The sequence below is a fragment of the Fistularia commersonii genome, chromosome 1 (assembly GCF_037954325.1).
Source record: "Fistularia commersonii isolate RoL2024-O1a breed Wild chromosome 1, RoL_Fcom_v1.0, whole genome shotgun sequence".
NCBI lineage: Eukaryota > Metazoa > Chordata > Actinopteri > Syngnathiformes > Fistulariidae > Fistularia > Fistularia commersonii.
In genome coordinates this window covers 8,539,110-8,566,261 of record NC_141284.1, presented here as the reverse complement: position 1 = coordinate 8,566,261, position 27,152 = coordinate 8,539,110, and the positions used below count along the sequence as shown (strand labels likewise).

At 45.3% G+C, this 27,152-nt stretch overlaps 1 pseudogene; it reads left to right on the top strand.

The window, feature by feature from the left end:
• The first annotated feature begins 8,803 nt into the window (after nt 1-8,803).
• Nucleotides 8,804-27,152, top strand: part of LOC147237289 (glutaredoxin 3-like) — a 94,341-nt pseudogene continuing 75,992 nt past the window's right edge.

Sequence of the window (27,152 nt, the reverse complement as noted above, 5' to 3'; positions counted from 1 at the left end):
GAACTCTCCCTCGACCACGTTAATTTGTTCCCCAATAAGGGTCTGTGTCCGCCCACCCACGGCTCGTGGCATGACACGGATCAGGCTCAACTCGTGAAGCTAACATTAGCACGTCATTGAGGCAGCTGCCCCTCTTGCTAAAAACGGAGCCAGTTCTACCTTGTGCCTCAACAAACAGTCCATATTTAACTCACAATGGTCCTGTTTTCTCACACAATCCTACCCAACGCTACTTGTATGGAAATATGGCAAATTTCTTTCAATTTTTCCACCTTTTTCAACCTCCACTCCTTTTTTTCTTTTTGGTTTTTTCCTCTCACTCCACTCTCTGGGGCAGGGCTCCCCTTGGCACAACTGTTTGACACTATCAAAACAGGTGTCCACCCAGTGTTTGCTGTGCAGAAAATCCCTCGGTAGGAAAACACTTCACTTGAATCACAGCCCATTTATCTCTCCGTCACACAGGGCCAGTGACAGAAATCCCTCCGTGCCATGTGAGACTATCGAGTGGTTCTTCAGCCAGATCTTCCAAACCTCAGCATTCTCCTGCCTGGCTCACAGTACTGGGCAAGCCCTGCCCTGACGGTGGATATTAGCACCGACCCTGGTCTCCTGGTAACGACTTTGCCTCTTCTGGTTTGCGGGCCTGTTGGCAGATACCTACATCTCCCTCCCTGTTCTTGCTCTCATCTGTTTTCGAGTTCACCTACTGCTGAAACCTAGGTAAACTTCCTTTTTGAAATCGCTCTCTGTTGTGGAGCCAAAGTGTTTTACTTGGGTCAGTACATGCCTCCAATCATGACAATTTGTGTGTGTATATGAATCCAGTCAGAGATGAAGATATTGAGGTTCTCTTTGGGAATGACAAGGCTGGATAGCATCAGGAATTAGTTCAGACAGACCACATATGTTAAGCTTTGGAGAAATTAGGTCAGAAGCCAAACTGAAATGGTTTGGCTTCCTCATGTACAGAGGAGGGGATAGTGAATTTATTGGCAGAAAGATGCTGTGGTTGGAAATGCCATACAGGAGGACTAGAAGAAGACCAAAGGGAAGATTTTTGGATGAAGGGAAAGAGGACAAGTTAGATGGAGTGAGGGAGGAGGGTACAGAGAATGCGGTCAGATGGAGGTGGTTGATTCACTGTGGCGACCCCTAAAGGGAGTAGCTGAGTAGATGTTTCACTTTACTTCTACGTTGTAAATAATGATTTTTTTTGTACCTTGCTACAGAACATCTAGACATGGTTTCAGCCAGAGATAACTGAAATCGAGTTACCCTCTTGCAACATAATAGTCCTACTCAAAACTACTAGGTAAAGTTGCATATCAGCAGGCTTGCCCTGTCATTACTCTGTGACCATAATCAGAAACCGTATGGAAGAACAAAAAGGCATAAGGGAAAATGTGGACAGGGTGCTAAACATCAATTACTGCATCTCACAGCAGCAGCCTTGAAATAATAAAGGCTACAGATGCTTGTCAGTCATTTGTGTCGCACCTCCCTTGGATACTTGTTTTGACTGCATAGGGTCTGCATATTAATGCCCAAGTACTCCTATATACTCAACATTATATCACTGTTTGTATTGCATTAACATATCTATAGACATATTTTCTGTATATTAAGAAAATAAACTTCTTACTCAGCTCAGACCTACCTGTGCAGTGGTTGCATATTCACCCTAAAGTCCAAAATGCAACCCAGTGTTCCAAATAATTGATGTGATATCCCAACAGTATTCAATAACACCCTCACTGTAAAAAGAAAACACAAAAAGGAAAAAAATGCCATTTAAAAAATCTATCCAATAAACCAACATCTAGAAATCCACAAGCTGATCATGTAATCTAATACGTTTCCCTAACTCTGATGTTGCAGATATGTCCATTTCATAACAGCATGTTCTTCACGAGGATCAAAAATACAATCCAGATCTCACATGCATGCAAAAAATAGGAAATGGAGATCCGTCATGGTAACAAATTCATGACATACTACAAATACAAGACAGAGCTGTACAGACACTATTCTGTCCTAAATTGATTTTGTGGTTGATTATCAAACAATCATCAGTTTGAAAAATTTGATTTTGAATATCCGGTCTTGATTTCTAAACCTGAATAATAGTTTGGGTGTGTCAAATGTGGCTATTCATTATTTCATCTCTGCTGATATGGAAGTTGTTTTTGTTGTTTTTCTCTCCAGAGCAGAGAGAAATAGCCCATGTCATCTTAGATGTGGCGAAAATTAGGGGTGCTGCCACTTTCCCAGCAGGATTACCAGCCAGGGGTATGGTTTACGTCCCGGGTGTTTCTGTTATGTGTTCCTTTGTATGTTTGGCTAAGGTCTAGAGAAATAAGGATTGAACTCACCTTCTTCTCCATTATTTTTCCTCATTTTGCCACATTGGTGTCTGCCAATTGAATATGACTGACTCAGGAGTGTGTGAGACCACATTGCCCCAATTCTCATAGCTGGCAGTTCTCGATGCGGCAGAGTGACCCAGCCTCTGTCACGACTCATCGGGTCCCTGGGCAAGCGGCACAGCAATCACTGCAATTATCCTCCGCACCTGGTGACCACGCCTCACCAGGGAACAATCAGCTAATCTAGCAAGGAGTATTTAAGGCGGACCCAACGTTTCAGTCCTTGTCCAGTCTCATTTTGAATGCTAGAATAAACAAACCTGCAAGTCAATGTACCTGTGTCTGGCCTCCTGGGAGCCAAGCGTAACAGAAGACTGGACCTGGTATGGAGCCCACACGCTCTTCCACACCTCATCAGGTCATCCATGCTGCCCTGATGGCTAGCCCGGCCACCTACTCCAGCTCCCTAGAAAGTTGTAAGGGCTTTCTGTTACAATGCTCTCTGTTTGAGATGCAGCCCACTCGGTTCCCCACTGAGAAGTCCAAGATTGCCTACATCATCTCCTTCCTGTTGGGTAAGGCACTCCAGTGGGCTGAAGCAATATGGAATACCCCAGGCTCGGTGACGGCGCAGAGCTTCATGGAGCGCTTCCTAGAAGTCTTCAGCCTTCCGGATGGGGATTCCTCCCTTCAGGCCCAACTTTTCAACCTCCGCCAGGGGAAAGGGTCCATTGCGGAGTACGCCCTACAGTTCCGGACACTAGCAGCCGCCAGTGGATGGAATGAGCCAGCCCTTCTGGCTGAGTTTTGACAAGGCCTGAACACCTCCTTGTGCCTCCACTTGGCGGCGTATGACACCATGGGGTTGGAGAGGTTCATCCAGCAGGCCATCTGAGTATCGCACCAGAGAGAGGCCTGTTTCTCTGGCCCTGGAAGGTCTGCCACGGCCACAGGGCCATCCCGGAGCAAGCAGAAGAGGCCATGGAGGTGGATGCCCTCTGATTATCAACCACCGAGGGATGCAGACTCATAGACAACCGCCTCTACTGTGGAAATAAGGATCACCAGATATCACACTGCCCCAAGACCTCCAAAACTCCAGGTGGGTGCTGCGACTTCTCCTGACGTCCATTTAACACCATTTACTATCCCAGCTTAGTGTGTCTGACTCTACCCACCTTCTCCATGCTCTCCTAGACTCCAGCTCGGCAGGGAACTTCATCTCCGGTGCGCTCTGCTGACAGCTACAAATTCCCCGGATCCCATGTTCCCCCTCCATTGTACGATCAGTAATGGGAAAACCTCTATCTCCCAGGCAAGTCAACTCAGACCTCCTCCCTTCAGCTTAGAATAGGGGTTCTACATGTTTAACATTTCGTTTCATGTCCTGGAGGAGTCACAGATGGATCTGGTGTTCGGCAGACCTTGGTTGATGGCGCATGAGCCTATGGTTTCCTGGGCCACTTGGGGAAATCCTGCGCTGGGGTGAGATTTGCAAGGAGCAATGTTTTCCCCAGCTCCCTCTAACGAGTGTAGTGCCCCTCAATGCCACATCAGTGGAAAGCCCCAAGCAAGACCACCGGGCCCAGATCCCTTCTCAATATGCTGGTTTTCGGGATGTCTTCAGTCCCCAACGAGTCACTGCGCTTTCTCCACATCGTCCCTGGGACTGTGCGATCAATCTCATTCCCGGCCATCCTCTGCCGAACGGAAAGATCTACTCTCTCTCCCAAAACAGGCGGCCATGGAGACCTATATAGAGGAAGCCCTGCGCCAGGGCTATATCCGACCGTCGAAATCCCCTGCGGCCTCGCCGTTCATCGCGAAGAAGGATGGAGGGTTAAGGTATTGTATTTCAAGAACTAACTTTATTGCAGGCAGCATGAACACACGGAACATTCTTCTACACGAGACGCAAAACACGCAGACGTAATACACCGATATAGCAGTAGCACCACCTATAGGTAAAAGTACTGCCCATTTACAACACTCCCACTTACTTTTCCCAATAGCACCAAGTCCTGAGAAAAATATTTCAAAGCTGTGTTCCTCCACAATAAAAACTGTAAATTTGTTTTACACCCCATTTTTAAGACAGTATTCCTTTCACATTGGTTGTACTGGAACTCTTTCACATTTTTTTAGAAATTCCTTTGACCAGGCAGCGGTCTTCGTACACCTGTCAAGCATTTTTAAACAAAAAGTCCGATCTCGCCCCTGAGATATTCAAATCTCTGTCTAACGAGTGGCTTGGTAAAGATATCGCTTTCATGTCATTTGTTGGACAATATTGCAATTCAATTTGTCCGTTCTGCACACATTCACGGATATAGTGGTAACGAATGTCTATGTGTTTGGTCCTGGAGTGATTTACAGGATTCTTTGCGATGGCTCCTCGGTTATCCTCAAGGATCACTGGACATACTCTGAAACGACTACGGTGTGATCTATGTGTAGCCAGATTCCTTCTTGAGCTGCTTGACTGAGTGAGATGTATTCAGCTTCTGCTGTTGAAAGTGCTACTGTTTGTTTCTTGCTGAGCCAGCTCACTGCTCCTCCTCTCAGAAGGAAGATGTTACCTGTTGTTGACCGGTGATCATCTTTATCTCCAGCCCAGTCAGCAGCCGATTAAAGCTCTGGAGTCTGACCTCTCCTATTTCAGAGCAAGATTCAATGTCCCTTTCAAGTATCGAAGTATCCTCTTTAGAGCAGTCAGATGTGAAGCATCTGGATTTGCATTGAACTTCGACACAGCACTCACAGCTTGAGCTATGTCTGGTCTTGTCACCATTGACAGCCTAAAAAAAAGTGGTGTCAGTGCACCAGCATACCTGACGTTGGCACCTGCAGGAGTTGCTGCAGAATTTGCATTCTCCATTCCATACTTCCGAAGTATGGCTTCAATGTAATGCTTCTGCTGAAGTATGATACGATTCTTTATCTTGGGTGAGCTGTCCTACATCCTAGGCATCTGTCTTTCATCTTGTAGCGCTCCTTGAGAGCTGCTTTGAGCTTGTCCATGATCTCGGTCGACTCATCAGGATCAAATCCTCCACGTAAACTGCTAGTATTTCAAGCTCTTGTCTTGATCTCACAAACACGCAGGGGTCTGATGTGCTCTGTTTGAATCCAATTTCCATCATGAACTCTGTAAAAGCCTTGCTCCAACAGTGAGGAGACTGTTTCAGTCCTTTTTTTTTTTTTTTTGAGTTTGCATACCAGATGTTCCTGCCCTGGTTTGATGTAGCCCTCTTGTTGCTCCATGTATATTTCTTCCAGGTGTCCATTGAGGAATGCAGTTGCAACATCCATCGGGTGGACATTTAGACCCTTTTGAACGGCAAAGGACAGTAATGTACGAATAGAGCTAAATCGTACCACTGGTGAAAACGTTTCATCATAGTCAGCACCATACAACTGTGTGTAGCCCTTGGCACCAAGTCTACACTTGTATAGTTTCACTGTGATGCTTGACTTTGAAGACCCACCTGGATCCTACTGCCTTTCTGTCTCTTGGCAAGTCGACTAAGTCCCATGTCTCGTTTTCCAGCAGTGACTCATATTCCAAGTCAGCTGCCTCCTGCCAGTCTTTAGCATTAGGACTCTCCATTGCCTCTTTTAGTGAGTGGCTCTGTCACAACACATGTTTGCTGATGTAGTGACTGATCATTATGTAAACTCATCATATCCAAATCTTATTGGAGGCTTTCTGATTCTGTCACTTTTTCTGAGCGTGACTTCATATTTTGTTTCATTCATCTATTTGCATAGTTATCTCTGTTTCTGTGCAGTGTCCTTTCGGTTCCTGCTTGAAGTTGGATTCCTCGAAGACGACCTCTCGACGGATCAGAATTCTTTTTATCGTGCAGGCGATAGCCTTTGGCATTGTTTGCATATCCTGCGAAGCTTCTCAGTCTTTTTGTCCAGCTTCTTTCTCATCTGGGACAAGTGCATAGGCAATACAGCCAAACACCTTCATGTGACCCACATTCGTGGTTTTTTTTTTTTTTTTTTTTTTTTTTTTTTTTTTTCCCCCCCACACAATCTCTGGTACGGTGTCTCTCCCTTTGCCCAGAACAGGCTGCCTACTTCTGTCCTGAGGCTGTTGCCACAGCAGCTTACATACAGAACATCTTTGGTAACTTAGCATGAGACAACATGCTCCTTGCTGCTTCATCAAGTGTTCTATTTTTTTTTCTTTCAGCAACTCCGTTTTGCTACGGTGAGTGAGGTACAGTCATTTCATGGTGGATGCCTTGAACCTTCAAATATTCTTGAAACTCCCTTGAGGTGTACTCACCACCATTGTCTGCTCAGCCTCTGGATGCTTAGTCCACACTCGTTTGTGAATGTCTTCTCAAATTCCTTGTATTTACACAGCTCTTCATGAAGTATACCTTGGAGCATCTTGAGTAATCGTCTATGAAAGTCACAATATTTTGATTCACTTATCGATTCAGTTTGTATGGGACCACAGACCTCACTATGAATCAACTGCATCTTGCGCTTGGAACGTATTTCTCCAATCGACTTTGACTTTTTAGCCAGCTTGCCCTCCACACGTCCTTCACAGAAGGGAACTTCTTTGTCTGCAGAAAAGTCCACTCCGTTCACCAGAGCTTTAAGTTCCTTCAGCTTGGTAGTGTGACCAAGGTACTGGTGCCACAAGATAGCAGCTACTGATGCACTGTGAGTGACTGATTCATTTACTTTCACATCCAGCTGATATAGTCCATCAGCTAGCTCTTTGTGTTCCCATTCCTTTAAGAGTTCCATCTTTTCCATGAATGTAGCAGCAGGACCTCTTAAACTGAACTGTATTTCCCTTTTTGGTGGCAGAAAGTTTTGGAACATACAGCACATCATACATTGTGGCTTTTTTTTTTTTTTTTTTTTTTTTTTTTTTTTTATTTATTATACACCTTTCTTGACTTGAAGCTCAGTCATGTTGACATTTCCAATTCCTAGGGCATCAACCACCCTGCTGTCACCGAGCTTCAGTGACTGTTCTTTTGAGGAACTGCTGGTATTCCTTAAGAATTCCTTGCTCACATGTCATGTGCTTTGATGCTCCAGAATCAAGTAACCGCTCAAACTGATGTGGTTTTTCTGAGCTTTCTAGCTACAAAGGCACTTTCAGATGAACCATCTTCATCCTCACACACCACATTTTTAGCCTTGTGGATTTTCTTTTTTGACTTGTTTTTCCAGCTTGGACAGCCACGTTTAATGCGGCCTTCCTTCCCACATTTATAGCATCTCCACATGCTTTGTCCTGCTTCCACTGCTTTGGAGCGATCCTGCAGATTGCCACACACCTGTGATGACATTGCTGCTGCACCATCTGAAGGACCACCACTGTAATCATTTGCTCGCTTTTGCTCCTCATTGACAACCTGACACTCAAATTTGTTCAAGCATTAATCAATCTTTGTTTCCAGTGCAGTGACAACTGTAGCATAACTTGGTGGTAAACTTCCCGACTGTTACAATTTGGTCTTCCTCTTCTATTGCTGATAACTGATCAGTCAGTTCTATTAGTTTGAGGTGCTCAGTCAAACCATCTCCTTCCTTTATTTCTGAAGAAAAAAAATATTTCAGGTGCGAAATATTTATTTGCCAGCGTGTCTGTCAAAAATATCTTTCAGTGTAGTCCACATTTCTTTGGGAGTCTTACAGTTTGTAATCAGTGCTCAATGAAGTTAATTCCTGTTGTACCTAACATAGAATGCTTTCTCTGTTTCATGAACTCACCCTGTGCTGCTGCGTTAGCATCTGGGGCTAATGCATCTTCCTCTGTTAGCATTCGCCAAAGTCCTTTAGCAGATGTTCCATTTGAAACTTCCACATTGCCCAATTCTCCGGTCCGCTCAGCTTGTCCTCCGTTGTGAGTTCCCACAATACTGTTCACTATCACACAATATTCAGTGTAATCCAGCCTTAGCGACGCTCTGGGCCCATAACCTATTGTATTTTAAGAACTAACTCTATTGCAGGCAGTATGAACACACAGAACGTTCTTACACACGAGATGCAAAACAAGCAGATGTGCTACTGATATAGCAGTAGCACCACCTATAGGTAAAAGTACCGCACATTTACAACACAAGTTCCTGTGTGTACTACCAGGCCACCATAAAATTCCGTTCTCTACCCTTGGTGCCAGCGGCTTTTGAGTCCCTCCGGGGGTCCAAGATATTTACCAAACTGGACCTCCAGAGCGCCTATAACCTGGTGCGCATCTGTAGAGGGGATGAGTGGGAAAACTGCCTTCGTAACCCCCTCTGGTCACTGGGAATACAAGGTCATGCCATATTGCCTAGCCAATGCCCCTTCCGTGTTCCAAGGCTTTATGAACGAGATATTCAGGGACTTCTTCCAAAAATTTGTGGTCGTCTATAGATGACATCGTGATCTGTCCAGTCACATTCGCCATGTCACCCAGGTCCTCACCAGGCTTTGCCAACACCAACTGTTTCTCAAGGCAGAGAAATGCCTGTTCCACCGTCCAGGTCCTCGGCTACCACCTCCATCCTCAGGGAGTGAGTATGGATGGAGACAAGGTCAGTGCTGTCCGCTCATGGCCTCGACCCCAAACCATCAAGCAACTCCAAAGGTTTCTGGGGTTCTCTAACTTCTTCCGACGGTCCATAAAGAACTTCAGCCAACTGGCTATGCCGCTCACCCCCATGTTGTGCGGCAAACCAAAACCTCTTCAGTGGAACCCAACCGCCACACGAGCCTTCTTGGAGCTCAAGAAGGCCTTCACGACCACTCCTCTGCTGTGCCACCCTGACCCAGATCTTCCCTTCACGGTGGAGGTTGACTGTTCGACTACCGGGGTGGGAGTGGTCCTGTCCCAACCACATGGAAAGCCGACCCGACTCCAGCCCTGTGCCTTTTTTTTTTTTTTTTTTTTTTTTTTTTTTTTTTTTTTTTTTCCCCCCCCAAAAAGAAGAGTTCCGCTGAGAGCAACTATATCGGGAATGGAGAGCTCCTGGCCATAAAGTTGGCTTTAGAAGAGTGGCGCCACTGGCTTGAGGGAGCAAAATATCCCTTCATTGTGCTCACTGACCACAAGAGCTTGCACTACCTACACGAAGCAAAGAGGTTGAACCCCCGCCAGGCCAGCTGGGCTCTCTTCTTTACCAGATTTCAGTTCACCATCCAATATCGCCCCAGTACTCTCAATGGCCGTGCAGATGCTCTTTCACGTATTCACTCACCTGAAAATGCCCCTGAAGAACCAGAGAACATTTTGCCTGACAAGGCGCTCGTGAGCCCCATCCGGTAGAGCCTGGATGAGGAAATCCAGGACTCATCAGTGTCCGACCCCGCAACACTCCTGCCGACCATACCCACGTACCACAAACCATCCGGGACTCTCACCTCTGCACACTCAACACCAGGTACAGGGCATCCAGGTATAAGTGCAACGCTTAACATTCTTCGAGGCAAATACTGGTGGCCAGGTATGTCGACGTCCAAAGATTTGTCAGCCAATGCTCTGATTGTGCCATGGCGAAAACCCCTCGTCACCTACCAGCAGGGAAACTGGAACCCTTACCAATCCCAAATAGACCCTGGTCCCATCTTGGCATTGATTATGCCACAGACCTTCCCCCCCCCCCCCCCCCTCCAAGGGATACACGAGCATCCTAGTGGTCGTGGATAGCTTCCCCCATGGTGATCAACTTGCTTGCCTTAGAGGCGTCCCTACAGTATCGGAGACCGCAGAGGCCCTCTTCACCCAGGTCTTCCGGAACTTTGGACTGCCGGAGGACATCGTCTCTGACCGAGGACCGCAGTTCATATCCAGGTTTTGGCGAGCTTTCCTCCGCCTACTGGGGGTGACCGTGAGCTTGTTGTCGGGTAACCATCCCCAAACTAATGGACAAACGGAACGCAAAATCCAAGAGGTTTGCCGCTACCTCAGAACGTACTGCCAGCACCACCCTGCAAACTGGAGTCAATTCCTTCCCTTGGCAGAATACGCTCAGAATTCCCTCCAGCAGCCAACCACCGGGCTGACGCCTTTCCAGTGCGTGCTCGACCACCAACCACCCATGTTTCCCTGGACAGGAGAATTGTCAGAAGTCCCAGCAACCGATCAGTGGTTCAGGGAGAGTGAGAGAGTGTGGGCCAGAGTCCACCGGCATTTGCAAGGGGCTCTACGCTGCCGCTGTGCGGATGCCCACCGAGCACAGGCCCCTAACTATGTCGTGGGGCAGAAAGTGTGGCTCAAATGAAACACCCCTGCAAAAAACTCAGGCCGAAATATATCAGTCCCTTCAGGATCTCCCACCTGAATTTGAAAGTCACACAGTATTTCATGTGTCTGTTAAAACCGTGCTATTCATCTGACTCTTCCTCTGCTGCAGACCCGGAGGTTGCTGTGCCTCCTGAACTGCCTCCCCTCCTAGACAAGGGGCCCATCTACGCAGTCCGCCAGATACTCCAATCTCGACGCTGCAGGGGCCAGCTGGAGTACCTGGTCGACTGGGAGGGGTACGGGCCAGGGGAACGCTCCTGGGTCCGCCGCAAGGACATCCTGGACCCACGGCTGTTGGAGTTCCATAGCGTCCATGCGGGTCAACCGGCTCCGCGTCCCCCTGGCCGTGTGCTGGGGGGGGTACTGTCACGACTGATTGGGTCCCCGGGCAAGCGGCACGGCAATTATCCTCCGCACCTCACCAGGGAACAATCAGCGAATCAAGCGAGGAGTATTTAAGGCGGACCCAAAGTTCCAGTCTCGTTTTGAATGCTTGAATAAACAAACCTGCCAGTCAACGTACCTGTCCTCCTGGGAGCCAAGCGTAACAGCCTCCTTGTTTCAACATGTCTAAGAGCTTTTTAACCTGAATAAAATTTTCATAGACGACTCCCTATGCTTTTTGATCATCGCAGCACTGAACCAACAGTCCAAGCAATATGCCTTGCAGCCATTTTGCGACTCAAATGATAGATACGTTGCTATCATACTCCAGCACTGGAAGTGCAGTCTGTCAGTCATACAATGGGCAGATAGACTCCTCCCTGTCTGGTTTGGGAGACGAAAAGGCCATGGACCTTATGGACAACATGCTGTCACTGCTAGGATCTGACAAAGGTGGTTTCCTTTTCCTGCTCCCTCTTCTGGTGCACATGGCTTTGGCTAACTTCCAATGTCTGGCTGCCAGTGACGATAAAGGTCTGGTGGAGGAGGCAGATTGGGTTCCTACCGGATACAGTTGGCCATCCAGAGTGGGGTGTCATAGCTCCTGCAGATGGTGCCTGTAGACTGATGGTGGCTAGAGTGACTCCTGGACACTATGCAGGATCGGCCTCTGCTCTTCCAACCAGCAGTTCAGCAAAAGGGGAGGCCCAGTCTCTCTCCATACTTTTTTGAGGTACCAACTCCTTGCCCATTGCTCAACTGGCAGCTGTGGATGCTGGAAGACAAGCTGCTCTTCATTAAGGACTCAAGATCAGAACAATGGTTTCTGGTGGACTCTTGCTCGCAAAAGAGTCTTCTCCCTCTGGCTAGAGTAGACATACAGGCCAAAGGTAGTGCCTTCACCTTTGGTACTGTTATCTGCACACTGTGTGGTCTGCTCATCATAAACTGGCGTGTAATTGATGCTGTTTTTTTGCCACCTTTCCTCGTGTGACAGGGGAAGCTGGGCCACCAACACTCTATTAAGCATTGTATGATATTTTTCAAGATTTACTTGTGGATTTTCCCTCAATGTGGCCCAAGGGCAGCACTGGCTGGTGTCTCCCCAAAGCATCCTCGGGGGGACACGGAGCACTGTCTCAGAGCATGGAAAATGCAGAGGGTTGCGTCAGGAAGGGCATCCGGCGTAAAAGTTTTGCCAAAACCAAACATGCAAATCGAACATAATAACCAGATCATACAGGATCGGTCAAGGACCGGGTTTACAACGAAGACCGATGACCTAAAGGGAACCAGTGGAAACTGGTCTACTGTTGGTCAAAGAAGGAGATGAGGAAGGCATGTTCAGAAACAGTCAGAAGTGGAAAGGCAAGGGTCTGGTACTGAGAGTAGGGACTTTGAATATTGGGAATATGACAGGAAAAGGTAGAAAGTTGGTTGACATGATGCAGAGAGGGAAAGTGGATATACTGTTTGTCCAGGAGACCAGGCGGAAAGGTGGTAAGGGTAGAAGCTTAGGAGCAGGCTTTAAGTTGTACTACCATGGTACTGACAAGAACAGAAATGGAATAGGAGTTATCTTCAAAGAGGAGTTTGTTAGGAACGTTCTGAAGGTCAAAAGAATGTCAAAAAGACTTATAAGTCTGATTTTGGAAATTGAAGGTGTGATGCTCAATGTTGTTAGTGGCTATTCCCCGAAGGTGGGATGTGAATTTGAAGAGAAGGAGAAGTTCTGGAATGAGTTGGATGAAGTGTTGCAGAGTATTCCCAGAGATGAGAGAGTAGTAATTGGTGCATCTTTCAATGAGCATGTTGTTGAAGGGAAAAGAGGGGATGAAGAAGTAATGGGCAGATTTGGTATATAGGATAGGCATGCAGAGGGACAGATGGTGGTAGATTTTGCAAAAAGGATGGAAATGGCTGTAGTGAACATCTTTTTCCAGAAAAAAAAGGAACATAGGGTAACTTATGAGAGCGGAGGCAGGAGCACGCAGGTAGACTACATCTTGAACAGATGAGGTATCCTGAGAGAGATCAGTTACTGCAAAGTAGCTGCAGGTGAGAGTGTAGCCAGACAGCATAGGATGGTAGTTTGTGGGATGACTCTGGTGACAAGGAACATGTAGAGGACAAAGGCTGACCAGAGGTCAAAGTGGTGGAAGCTGAAAAGGTAGGAGTGTTGTGTGGTTTTCATAGAGGTAGCAAAGGCAAAACAAAGGCCATACAATGACCTGTATGCTAGGTTGGAGAGTCAAGAAGGAAGGGAATGATCCATACAGGTTGGCAAAGCAGAGAGATAAAGGTGGAAAGGATGTACAACAGGTCTGGGTGATTATGGATAAAGAGGGAAATGTATTGACAGACATGTCCAACATGTGCTGTTCCTCTGATAGACTCTTTCCTGATCCTATCCATCCTGGTCATTCCCAAAGAGACCCTCAACATCTTCATCTCTGTAACCTCTTCCTCTTCCTCTTGTCTTTTCGTCATTGTAACAATTTCTAGGCCGTACAGCATCACTGGTCTCACCACTGTCTTGTACACCTTTCCTTTTATTCTGGCTGAAAGTCTTCTATCACATAGTACCCCTGACACTTTTCTCCACCCATTCCAACCTGCTTGGACCCGTCTATTCACCACTTTTCCACACTCTCTGTTGCTCTGGACTGTTGACCCTAAGTACCTAAAATCCTCCAGCTTCTTGATCTCCACTCCCTGTAGCCTCACTGTTCCACCCGAGTTCCCCTCATTCACGCACATATATTCTGTCTTGCTGCGACTAACTTTCATTCGTCTCCTTTCCAGAGCATACCTCCATTTCCACTCTTCATCCTCTTCAATGGCTTCCTCACTTCACTTTTACTAATCTCTGCTACTTTGTGGTCTACAATAGTCACCTCTTCTACCCTTGCCTCTCTTTCATTTTCCACATTCATCAGCTCTTCAAAGTACTATTTCCATCTTCCCTTCACTCTTCTAGCATCTGTCAATACATTTCCCTCTCTATCCTAATCATCCGGACCTGCTGTACATCCTTTCCATCATTATCTCTCTGTTTTGCCAACCTGTATAGATCATTCTCACCCTCCTTACTATCCAACCGAGCATACAAGTCATCATAAGCCCTTTGTTTTGCCTTTGCTACCTCTATCTTTACCTTTCGCCGCATCTCCCTGAACTCCTATCTGTTCTCTTCAGTCCTCTCAGTATCCCACTTCTTCTTCGCTAACCCCTTTCTCTGTATATACTCCTGCACTTCCTCATTCCACCACCAAGTCTCCTTATCTACTTTCCTTCCAGATGATACAGCAAGTACTCTTCTACCTGTTTCCCTGATAACACTAGCTGTTGTCCAATCATCTGGAAGCTCACCCTTACCACCCAGACCCTTTCTCAACTCCTCCCTGAAAACCATGCAACACTCCTCCCTTTTCAACTTCCACCACTTTGTCCTCTGCTCCTATCCTGGATACTAAATCTGTCCATCACTTCCTCATCCCCTCTATTGCCTTCACCAACATGTCCATTGAAGTCTGCACCAATTACCACTCTCTCATTTCTGGGAATATTCTGCATCACTTCATCCAACTTATTCCAGAACTTCTCCTTCTCTTCAGATTCACATCCCACCTGCGGGGCATAGCGACTAACAACATTTAGCATCACACCTTCAATTTCCAATTTCAGACTCATAAGTCTATCTGACATTCTTTTCACCTCTAGGACGCTCCTAACAAACTCCTCCTTCAAGATAACTCCTACTCCATTTCTTTTCTTGTCAGTACCATAATAGTACAACTTAAAGCCTTCTCCTAAGCTTCTAGCCTTTCTACCTTTCCACCTGGTCTCCTTGACACACAGTATATCCACCTTCCTTCCCTGCATCATGTCGACCAACTCACGTTTCCTGTCATAGTCCCAATATTCAAATTGAGCATTGATTAAATGCTCTAATATGAAAATGCATGTCTGGAAGCAGCATAACCAGGAGAAAATCTATGAAAGGAAGTGAGCAGACCATTTGGAATTATTTGATAAGTATTTATGAACAAAATTTAATTAACATCTGTGATTCAGATATTTTTTAGGCCAGCAGGGAAGGCCTTGCAGCCCCTGACTGCCCCCACTGCCTAATATATCTTCAGTGCTAATGAAAAACTCAGTGCTGGGATATTTGATCAGTGCAGTTAAATAGGTTATCCACAACAAAACAAAATGAAAACCAAAATCCCCATCTTCACAACCCCCAACACTCCCCCATCCGACCTCTCTTGTTTCTTTTTTTGCTATCCCTCCTCACATTTTCCATCCTTACAGCTGTCAGAAGGTCACAAAGGTTATTATCTTCATATGAGATAGCACGTCAGCCTTGGGCATCTCTTTCTCTCTCTGTTTCTTCGCGCATACTCCCCTTCATGCCTTCTCTTTGCTCTTGTATCTGGTAATGAGTATATTGATTTCATAAGCCTGGTGACAGTTGGAACAACTGGGATTAAGTAGTTGCTCTGCATTATTGGCATAGTTGCTCTTTAACTCTCTTTGTTGTGTGTTTGTTGTGTGTGTGTTTAAAATTCAAAAACCCTGTATTATGTTTGTGTGTGAGTATTCACATGTTACAAATAAGAAGACATTTAATTTTCTTCCTCCAAACCAAGGATATTTCTAGAAATTTCCACTTCTTCTGCAGAACCCCTTCCCCTCCATGAAGTGTTAATGTTATCACCTGGTCGTTGCAGTTGCAAATTTGATCAGTACCTTCTCCCTCTGTGGTCGAAAGAAAAAAAGGGTAAGAGTAATGAGTGAGCATACAGAGGACTTGAGTGTATAAGAAAAACATTTATTGCGTAATGAAAACTATTCCGAATAAATTGCCTTGAAAGCAAATTGTGAGCATATTCTACAACTTTTTTTGTTTTTAGCATATTTTAGCAAGTTTTACGTATCAGACGAGGAATTGGTGGGGATAAACTCTGATTCACAAATGAAGGAATCTTCTTCACTACATCCAGAGTCCACATCTGGAAGTGCTTGTAAAATAGCTAAGGCTTCCTGAGCAGTGTACATCTTGGTAGGTCGTCTTGCTGCCATTGCGATGCTTGACTAACTGGACTCGAGGATGTGTCTGTTTTTAAAATGGGGACTGCATGCAACATTAACATATGTTTGGGAGGTGAGTGAGTGGAATGGATGCAGCATTAACATATGTTTGGGAGGTGTGACTTTGTGGCTCATTAAGTATCCCCCTCCAAGTCTACACCTGCCTGTGCAAAAAGGACTTTGAGTGTTTTTGTTAGACTATACCGTCATGATTATAATGCATTGTGTTTACATACATTCATTGTATTTACCGTTTATTTTGATTGTAGTCCTTGTGTGACGCGAGGATGCTCACGTCAAGAGAGGGACTTGCAAAATCTCCTAAGTCAAATTATAGAATCTCCAACCTCACATCATTATTTCACTATCAATTGCAAAGACTGTTAAAATGTAACTGCGAGACCCCATCATGTAATGTGAAGGAATGCACTACCCTGCTTTTCCAATGACACCCCCTGTGGATAATCGACCAGAGCCTGGCGGTCAGGAGAGGTTTATCAGGACTTCTTCCAAACCGCGACTTCGATCAAAGCACGGTTTTACACAACCCAGGCGCTCACATTCCAAGAGAGCATAAACCAGGGGTCAGGAGAAGTTTATCAGGACTTCCTCTGACCAACAGCTTTGATCGAAGCGCAGTCTTACGAGGCCCCGCACCCCAGATGCCCGCACTCCTAGAGAGCGTAAAACCGGGGGGGTCAGGGAAGTCATTATCAGGACTTCCTCCGACCCTTTGGCCAAGAGGTATAAAATGAGCCTGATCCTTTGGATCGGGGCCAGAACTTCTTCATCTACACGTTCGACTGGATGCGTCCCAGCGGGTGTCTAGAGGAGCCGAACGATCCTCTTGGGGTGACATTCATTCTGGCCCGGGATATCTCGTAAGTGAATTTTCCTGACTTTGAATAAACCATTCTTGCTTGATTAGTTCCTGGCTGTTGTGACGTTTTTTCCCTGAACACATTGAGACAACAAAGTCTGGTCCCGTGGCAGTAGCCACAAAAACTGACATTTTAATGTCCCTGATAAGCTGATTGCATGCCAGTTGAAATTTGATGATGTTTACTTCAGCTCCCAGCATTCAGTATGATTTGGAAAGGTAGCTTAACTCAACTTCTAAGACCTATGTTCACCAAAGACCTCTTGATACTACTCTTTCTTTTTGTTTACTATAAAAAAGACTGACAGCTGACAAATGTCATGAATGAGTCAGTACTTAGAACATTATGCCTCAGGTGAAAAGGGAACAGGGAAGGGACACACATAAAATAACTGAGGACTCTTTGGCTTCAAATAGGTTTCCTGCACAACAATTTGGACAATGACTGTTGGTTCTCCAAGTGGCTGAGCTGCACAGTGAAGTAAAATAGATTAATAAATGATCACATTTTAAAAATGGAGAAGCCTACCCTCAGTGAGTGATGCATTTTTAAACTTAATCCATTATGTCTTGTTAAGATTGAGGCATCACACTCACTTTGACTGCCATCCCTTTAATGTGTATCTGTCTGAAATTTTAAAGTATTTTCCATTAGTATGGAAAACAGCTTACTGCATCTGGACCAGCTGTCATAAAATAAACATATAACACTTTACACACAGGGTGGATCTCATCCCTGGGTTCCTCAAGGTCTGTCCTGGCTGACATGCCTCTGCAGAATTGTGTGGACGTCAGGGACAGTGCTGCTGGACTGACAGACTGGGGTGGCGATCCCCCCTTTTTAAAAAGGGGGATAGGAGGGTATGCCACAACTACATTGGTATCACACTCCACAGCCTCCGTGGGAAGGTCTATCCAGCGGCGCTGGAGAGGAGGGTCTGCCGCGCTGTTAAACCTTGGATCCAGGAGGAGCAGTGTGATTTTTGCCCTGGTCTTGTAACAGTGGACCAGCTCTATACCTTCAGCAGGGTCTTCGAGGGGGCGTGGGAGTTTACCCAACCAGTCACCATGTTTTTCAGGGGTTTGGAGAGGGCATTTGTCCATGGCTTGAGAGCAATCCTGTGTGGAGTGATATGGGAATATGGGGTACTAAACCCTGTCATACGGGCTGTTTAGTCCCTGTATGACCCACGTCATGGTATGCATTGCCAGTTGTAAGTCAGATTTGTTTCCGGTGGAGTTGGACTCCACCAGGGCTGCCTTTTGTCACCGATTCTGTTCATAACTTTCATGGACAGAATTTCTTGGCACAGCCAGGGTGTCAAGGGGATCCGGTTTGGTGGGCAGAGGATCGAGTCTCTACACTTTGCAGATTGGCGGCTCTGTTGTCTTCATCAGTCCATGATCTCCAGCTCTCACTGGAGCGGTTTCTCAGCTGAATGTGAACTGGATCAGCACCTCCAAATCCGAGACCATGGTACTCAACTGGAAACAGGTGGAGTGCGACTCCAGGTGGTTCCCCAAGCGGAGGAGTTCAAGTATCTCTTGTTCATGACAAAGGGAATTATGGAGTGGGAGATCGACAGGGGGATTGGTGCAGCGTCTGCAGTGATGCAGACTCTCCGGTATGTCATGGTGAAGGAAAAGCTGAACCAGAAGGGGAAGCCCTCAATTTACTGGTCAATCTATGTTCCTACCCTTGCTTAAGGTCACAAGCTGTGGGTCGTGACAGAAAGAATTAAATTGGCTGAAATTGTCTCTGCAGGGGGGTAGGACTCTCCCTAAGAGTTAAAGGTAAGAAGTTTGGCCATCTGGGAAGAGCTCAGAATAGACACAATGCTCCTCCGTATAGAGAGTAGTCAGATGAGGTGGTTCGGGCATCTGATCCAGATGCCTCCTATACGCCTCCCAGGGGAGGTATTCTGGGCACGTCCATCTGGGAGGAGGCCACAGGGAGGACCCAGGACACAATGGAGAGACTGTGTCTCTAGGCTGGCCTCGAGACACATTGGGATTGTCCTGGAAGAGCTGTACCATGTGGCTGGGGAGAGGGAAGTCTGGGCCTCCCTGTTCCAGCTGCTGCCCGTGCGACCCAACTACAGATAAGCTTCAGAGGATGGATGGGTTGAATTTACACCCACTGCACACTAAAACGACTTGCAGTCAATTATTGTGCAATATTGTGAATAACTTCTGCATCCTATCAATCTGTACCTTTTCACAAGTATCAGTGTGCTAATTATTTGTATTTTGCTTACTTTAAGAGTAAATATAGGTTTCCTGCATCTTTTTTGATTAGGTGTTTATTTTTTAATTATCTGAAAATTCAAAGAAATATAAGTAATAGTAGATGTACTTGTAATATTCATTGCAAATATTTGTGTTTTCAGCTGTGTTTGACAGGTAAATCATTCACTGAAGAAAAAAGTCCCCCTTTTACAGCTATTTTACTATTCTATGCTAATTAAAACAGTGGGGTAAAACAAAAAAATCCCTGTCAGTGAATACACACTGTTAATAAATGGGGTAATATTGCCACCCACTGTTCATGGTTCTGTCAGATTTACATTTTTTTGACAAGAATCTACAATTTTTCAAGCAGTAACTACCGGGTGACAAAAAAAAAAAATCATCAGAAAAGAGTCCTGGCTAGTGAACCCATACATCCTTGCAGTTAAAAAGTCATATTTCATGTGGAACACTGCAGTATCCGATGATGTGTGCATATATATATATGTATTTTGTTGCTGTCAACCCATCAAAACTGATTAATCAAATCCAGTGGGAGCTACAAAGGAAGCGAAACACTGCAATGGAGAGAGATGCACACAATGCTGATTGCCATGTCCCCAGTCAATACATGACGTATAACATTGCACAAGTACAGTTTGAGGATTAACATCAGTTGATAGACTTGTTGGACTACATTCAGTGTGCCTGGGGGACCAATAGAGTATGATGTTATAATCATTCCGCCTTGTAGGATTGGCTGACTTTGTATAATAAAATCCTGTTGCTATTCAATGCATCCACTTTGAGAGGGCAAAGTCAAAGTGGCACTTGTGGCCATGTGGATATATATATCACTTTTTTAGTTTGTTCATTCATGTTTATTTATGTATCAATCACTCCATCTTTAGCCACTTATCCAGGGGACATAATGCAAGGGCAGCTACCAAAGCAGAAGTTCAGACTGTGGACAAGGGTGTCCTGACAGAGGTACTCTCTAGCACCCAAGGACTCTAAAGGGGGCGGTAATTTTGACCTGTCTATTCAGTGCATATATACAAACAGTAAGAACCCATCCTACCACATGAAAGTTGAGGGAGGCTACTCTCTTGTCCACCTGGACAATCACAGAAGAGGGTTGCAATAAATATACCAAAACTTCAGTACCTCTAACTTTGGGCATCCTCATAGTGGGAGGGAGTCTAACCTCTCTCAAGAAGACTAGTTCTAGAGCCTAAGCTGTGTGTTTAGATGATCTCAACTCTGTCAAGCCAGATCCTCTAAGGCCTAGAGTCTAGGCCTTACGCACCTTGCTCAACTCAAGCTCCTTCCCTATGAGTGTGAGTGGCTCAAAGCCCACAGCCAGGGGGATCCAGATCATCCTTTCAGGCTGCATCTGATACAGACTGGCTTTTCTTTGTAGTGCAATGGCAATAGACACCCCTTTTATATGACATGCTTATTTTCCCAGTATAAAATAAAGCAAAATAAAATAAACATACGCTGTGTGATCTACAATATCCAAGAACATATCAACCAACACTTGGTTGTTGTCTAATCTCTTAATACTGTTCACAATAGCCCTGAGAAACTAATTTCATCTGAAGCTTTAAATGAGCTCAGAACACAAAGCTGAAAGTTTTCAGTTCAGGGTTGCAACTAAACACACACAGTTAGCTGACAAGAACATACTGCAAAGTGTACTGGTGAATCTGGGCAGCTGAGTGCCGAGTGTCATTGAGGCCATAAAACACAGAGGCTGTTTTTACAGAGACATCTCAAAGGATTAGAATGTGGAAAAGTTTGATATTTTTGTAACTCGTTTCAGAAAGCGAAACTCATAGAGCATATAGTTTCATTACAAAAAGTCTGATATATTTAAAGCCTCTATGTCTTTATTTTGATGAATATGGCTTACAATAATGAATATAATATAATAATAATATAATAATAACAAGCTTAATTAAATTTCAGTTTCCATCAAAACCTTTTACAATGAGAGATCCCATCACATTAGAGTTAGCTAACACTATCCTTTATGTGTGAATGTGAAATTATCATAGAGAAGGTACTAATTGTATTCCTAAAGGATGAAGCGTGACTGCAAGGATCATAAAAATCAGAATGACTAGAACAACACACTCCTCAGGAGCTGGCATTGGGCCACAAAGCAGTGAAGGAGAAACCCAAGAACAGTGAGCTGAAATGTCTATGTAAATAATCATTCTTGCAGTTTTCATAATTTGGTGAAAGATGATGTGGGCAGTGATGAGTTTTATATGAACATATGAATTCAACTGACGTCAGCATTAGTTGTTAAAGCATCTTAATTCATTTTGGTAACATCACAAAAGTCACCAACAATGACTGCCCTTGATGAATCTTCCAGTGACGTGCGGTGAGGTTCATGGCTGGTGAGGCACTGACGTCATCAGGCAGATTTACAAACATATGAACCCTATGGGTTCGCTTATTCACCATTTTATCGACAGCAGTTAACGTGTTTTGTTTAAGATATCATATGAGCATTCTTTACATATACAAAGTGTAGCGTAGAAAAAATCACATAAAAAAATGCTATTATCTCTTACCTTTACTTATAAAGAAAGTCCATGCACCACTGAGTGGCGCTGAGTGGTTTTCCTTTACCTTAGCATTGTGGATGCTGATGTTGAGTCTTTGCTGTTCATTCAAAGCCAAATCTATATTGGACCTCCCAAATGTATTAGTGCGATTTGACTTTGAATGTGAGTGGCCGACCGCTCATGTTTGATTGTCAGAAGTTGAGAAAAGAATGCAGGAAAAGCAGAAAAGGCACTCTCTTACTGGACATCCACACAGCCAGCCTTTTTGTGTGTACCACTCCGTTTGAACAGACCAAGTCTTCGGTCTCCTGGTCTGAAGCGAATCCGTTAGCACCGGCGTCGGTCTGCCCTTACTTATTATCTCCTGCTTCAACTGAAAGTCCAGTTTAGAAAATTCTTTCAGTTTAGCTATGTAATCCTCCATTTTGGAAATAAAGCCAAGCAAGAGGAAAAAATACCTGGATGGCTGTACTTCTTTTTCTTTTGCTGCCTCTTGTCCAGGACTCCTTTGAAAAAGAGGTTTTTAATCTCAATGGGACTTTCCTGGTTAAATAAAGGAGAAAAAAAAAAAAACAACTTGACTTGGTAACTGTTTACAGTAGCTTGCTATTGCAAATTCTATTATTCTTCAGCCGAGTAGTAAAAAGGATCCCTGGGATTGCCAGTGCCCCCAACCATGAGGCCCCGTCACTGCATGCCTCACTTAGTGTGTCTTTGCTGCCGCTTTACGATCGCTCGGAACGAGAAACACGTTACAGGTTTCGACGGAAAAAAAAATACACATCAGCTAAAGTATGGAAATTTAGTTCACATATTAGTGCTTAAAGTGTTTGAAAATTTTAATTGTGACATCCACAGAGACAGCAATACGGTCTCAGCTGCATAGCATGGCAGTGCAGTTATTGCGCTGGGTATAGTGGGCTCTGCTGGCTGCCGTGTCACCGCACGGCTCTTCTTCATAACGCTAAATGGGATTTTTTTTTCAGCGATTTTGAAAAACAATGACTAAAAATGGGTGAAGTTAGGTTGAAAATAACTTTATAGTACAACTCACTGAATGAATAGAACCATTCAAATTATTTTTTCATTTTACATTTTTTTTTTCCATTATGCCAGGTGAGGCCCGGCCTCACCTGCCTCTACTGACTGCATGTCACTAGAATCTTCATTTATTTAAAAAAAAAAAATATATATGTTGCTCTTCAAAATCTTGGAGTGCTATTGAAGCTATTTTCCAACATTTCCACATTTCTGCAGTTAACTCCTTCTGATCACAAGTATCAGTTACACCCTGTCAATCCAAAAATGCCGAGATAGTAAGGCATCACGAAGCACATCCATACAACACACGAAGCAATCAAGCTGGATTTTAAATGCCCCGCCCTGCAGACATGCATCACATTGACATAGTGACAGAATGTTAAATTCAATTTTTCACAATGTCAAGTTTGATCCATGTATTTGCAGTGGCCTATGTTATAACTCCATCTCAGCACATAAACTGTACATGCAAATTCACACACAGACACTGCATTCAGTCTCATGCATGCACAATGACAGCAGAGACACTGGAATGTTTGCATTAGCAAGGAATTGAAGCTATTGTCTGCTGCCTTGCCTGACATATCTACCCTGACACAGTAAAGAGTACAAAGACAAGGAAAAAACTGTCAAATTCTCTACTTCGGTTCAGTCAGATTAAATACTGACTGCAGATGGTAGCTTTGGTTGCCCCTAATTCGCAAGTGGCTGGGTATTGTCAGAAAAGTTAAAAGTAGTGTCTAAATAACAGTCTTATGATAAGTGCTAATTTCAGTATTTTCAGTGCCTTGGCATTTGATCTTGAGTCATTACTTAAGGGGCTGCACAAATCACTGAAACCTTATTCTTATCAACCATATGGCTTCACATTTTGTGGATTTTTTTCCTCCTTTCCTGGAGTGCCCTCCATCTTGTTATGATTTCCTTTAGAGCACTGCCATGTTCAGAAAGTATCTCATGTGAAATCATTGATTACATTTTAAACAATTTTTAACACACTTGGCATTAATTTGTCCCCTCTGTGAGCTGCCACCTTACCGTGGTGGAGGGGTTTGCATGTCTCAGTGATCCTGGGAGCTATATTGTCAGGGGTTTTATGCCCCTTGAATGGTCACCCGAGGCAAACTGGTCCCAGGTGAGGGACCAGACAAAGTGTGTCTCAGATGACCACCCTCCCATGAAGAAGACAATCATTGTACCCAGTTTTCCATTGCCCAGGCGCGGGTCACTGGGGCCCCACCTGGAGCCAGGTGTGGGGACAGGGCTCGATGGCGAGTGCCTGGTGGCCATGACTTTACTTTACTTTATAGGGCACAGTCTGAAGGAAAAACATGGGTCCCTCTTCCCCTGAGCTCACCAACCATAGGAAGGGCCAAGGTGGTCAGGTGCAGCGTGAGCCCTGGCGGTAGCCGGAGGGGGGTACCTTAGCAGTCCAATCCTCAGCTGCAGAAGCTGGCTCTTGGAACATGGAATGTCACCTCTCTGGGGAGGGAGAAGGAGCCCAAGCTGGTGTGCGAAGCTGAGAGATTATGACTAGATATAGTTGGATTCATCTCAACGCACAGCGTGGGGTCTGGAACCAGGCGTCCCGAAAGGGGCTGGACTCTTTTTTTTATTCTGGAGGGGCACTGGCCCATGTCTCCCCAATCCTGCCTTGGGGGGGGCACGAAGCAGTGTCTCCCTGTGCCGGCACTTATGGAAATTGGGCTACTGTAGGTCGAAAAACAAGAACAAGAAGAATAGGAGGAGCGCGTGTTTGGAAGCAGAGAGAGAGGAGGAAAGGAAAGAACCTGGGACTGAGAGTAGGGACTTTGAATATCGTGATTAGGACAGGAAAAGGTAGAGAGTTGGTCAACCTGATGCAAAGGAGGAAGGTGGATATACTGTGTCCAGGGGACCAGGTGGAAAGGTAGTAAGGTTAGAAGCTTGAGAGCAGGCTTTAAGTTGTACTATTATGGTACTGACAAGAACAGAAATGGAGTAGGAGTTATCTTGAAGGAGGAGTTTATTAGGAACGTCCTAGAGGTGAAAAGAATGTCAGAGTTATGAGTCTGAAACTGGAAATTGAAGGTGTGATGCTCAGTGTTGTTAGTGGCTATTCCCTGCAGGTGGGATGTGAATTTGAAGAGAAGGAGAAGTTCTGGAATGAGTTAGATGAAGTGATGCAGAATATTCCCAGAAATGAGAGAGTGGTCATTGGTGCAGACTTCAATGGACATGTTGGTGAAGGCAGGAGAGGGGATGAAGAAGTGATGGGCAGATTTGGTATAAAGGATAGGAATGCAGAGGGACAGATGGTGGCAGATTTTGCAAAAAATGATGGAAATGGCTGTAGTGAACACCTTTATCCAGAAAAAAACAGGAACATAGGGTAACTTATAAGAGCGGCGGTAGGAGCACGCAGGAAGACTACATCTTGTATAGACGAGGTAACCTGAAGGAGATCAGTGACTGCAAAGTAGTTGTAGGTGAGAGTGTAGCCAGACAGCATAGGATGGTGGTTTGTAGGATGACTCTGGTGACAAGGAAGATGAAGAGGACAAAGGTAGAGCAGAGGACAAAGTGGTGAAAGCTGAAAAGGGAGGAGTGTTGTGTGGTTTTCAGGGAGGAGTTGAGAAAGGGTCTGGGTGGGCAGGGTGAGCTTCAAGATGATTGGACAACAACAGCTACTGTTATCAGGGAGACAGGTAGAAGAGTACTTGGTCTGTCATCTGGAAGGAAAGTCGATAAGGAGACTTGGTTGTGGAATGAGGAAGTGCAGGAGTATATACAGAGAAAGCGGTTAGCAAAGAAGAAGTGGGATACAGGAAGTGGGTTGCAGGAAGGGCAGGGTCTCACCAGGACAGGGTCTCAGGAAGGATCTCAGGAAGGGCCCCAGGCAGAGTTACAGGAAGGGCCCCAGGCAGGGTTACAGGAAGGGCGACAGGCAGGGTTACAGGAAGGGCGACAGGCAGGGTTACAGGAAGGGCCACACAATCCTTCAACCCTGGGCCCTTTAGTCGCTTCTTCCTTCGAGCCCTCTCGAGCCTTCTCGATCCCTCGCCAATTCCCCGGCCCCGAGCAGAGCGTGCCGCTGCTCTTTATTGGGTTGGCACAGATTACCAATTGGGCCCAGGTGTGTGAGACCCTGACAACAGGTTGGCGAAACAGAGAGATAAAGATGGAAAGGATGTACAATGGGTCCGGGTGATTAAGGATAGAGAGGGAAATGTATTGACAGATGCAAGAAGAGTGAAGGGAAGATGGAAAGAGTACTTTGAAGAGCTGATGAATGGGGAAAATGAAAGAGAGGCAAGGGTAGAAGAGGTGACTATTGTGGACCACAAAGTAGCAGAGATTAGTAAAAGTGAAGGGAGGAAGCCTTTGAAGAGGATGAAGAGTGGAAAAGCAGTTGGTCCTGATGGTATACCTGTGGAGGTGCGGAAGTGTCTAGGAGAGGCAGCGGTATATTTTCTGACTAGATTATTCAAGAGGATCTTAGAGAGTGAGAAGGTGCCTGAAGAATGGAGACAAAGTGTGATGGTGCCTATTTTTAAGAATGAAGGGGATGTGCAGAATTGTGGCAACTATAGAGGGACAGGCTGACAGATGAGGTGAGTCAGGATTCCCCATGGACCATGATGTTTGCAGATGACATTGTGATTTTCTAGAAAATCTAGAGAGGTGGAGGTATGCTCTGGAAAGGAGAGGAATGAAAGTTAGTCGCAGCAAGACAGAATATATGTGAGTGAATAAGGGGAACTCGGGTGGAACGGTGAGGCTACAGGGAGCGGCAGGCAAGAAGTTGGGGGACTTCAGGTACTTGGGGTCAACAGTCCAGAGCAACAGAGTGTGGAAAAGAGGTGTAGAGACGGGTCCAAGCAGGTTGGAATGGGTTGAGAAAAGTGTCAGGGGTACGATCTGATAGAAGACTATCGGCAAGAATAAAAGTAAAGGTGTACAAGACAGTGGTGAGACCAGTGATGCTGTATGGCCTAGAAACTGTTACAATAACCAAAAGACAGGAGGCAGAACTAGAGGTTGCAGAGATGAAGATGTTGAGGTTCTCTTTGGGAATGACCAGGATGGATAGGATCAGGAATGAGTCTATCAGAGGAACAGCACATGTTAGATGTTTTGGAGAGAAGGTCAGAGAAGCCAGACTGAGATAGTTCGGTCATGTACAGAGGAGGATAGTGAATAAATTGGTTGACGGATGCTGGAATTGGAGCTGCCAGGCAGGAGGTCTCGGGGAAGACCAGAGTTGATTTATGGACGTAGTGAGAGAGAATATGAAGGTAGTTGGTGTGAGAGAG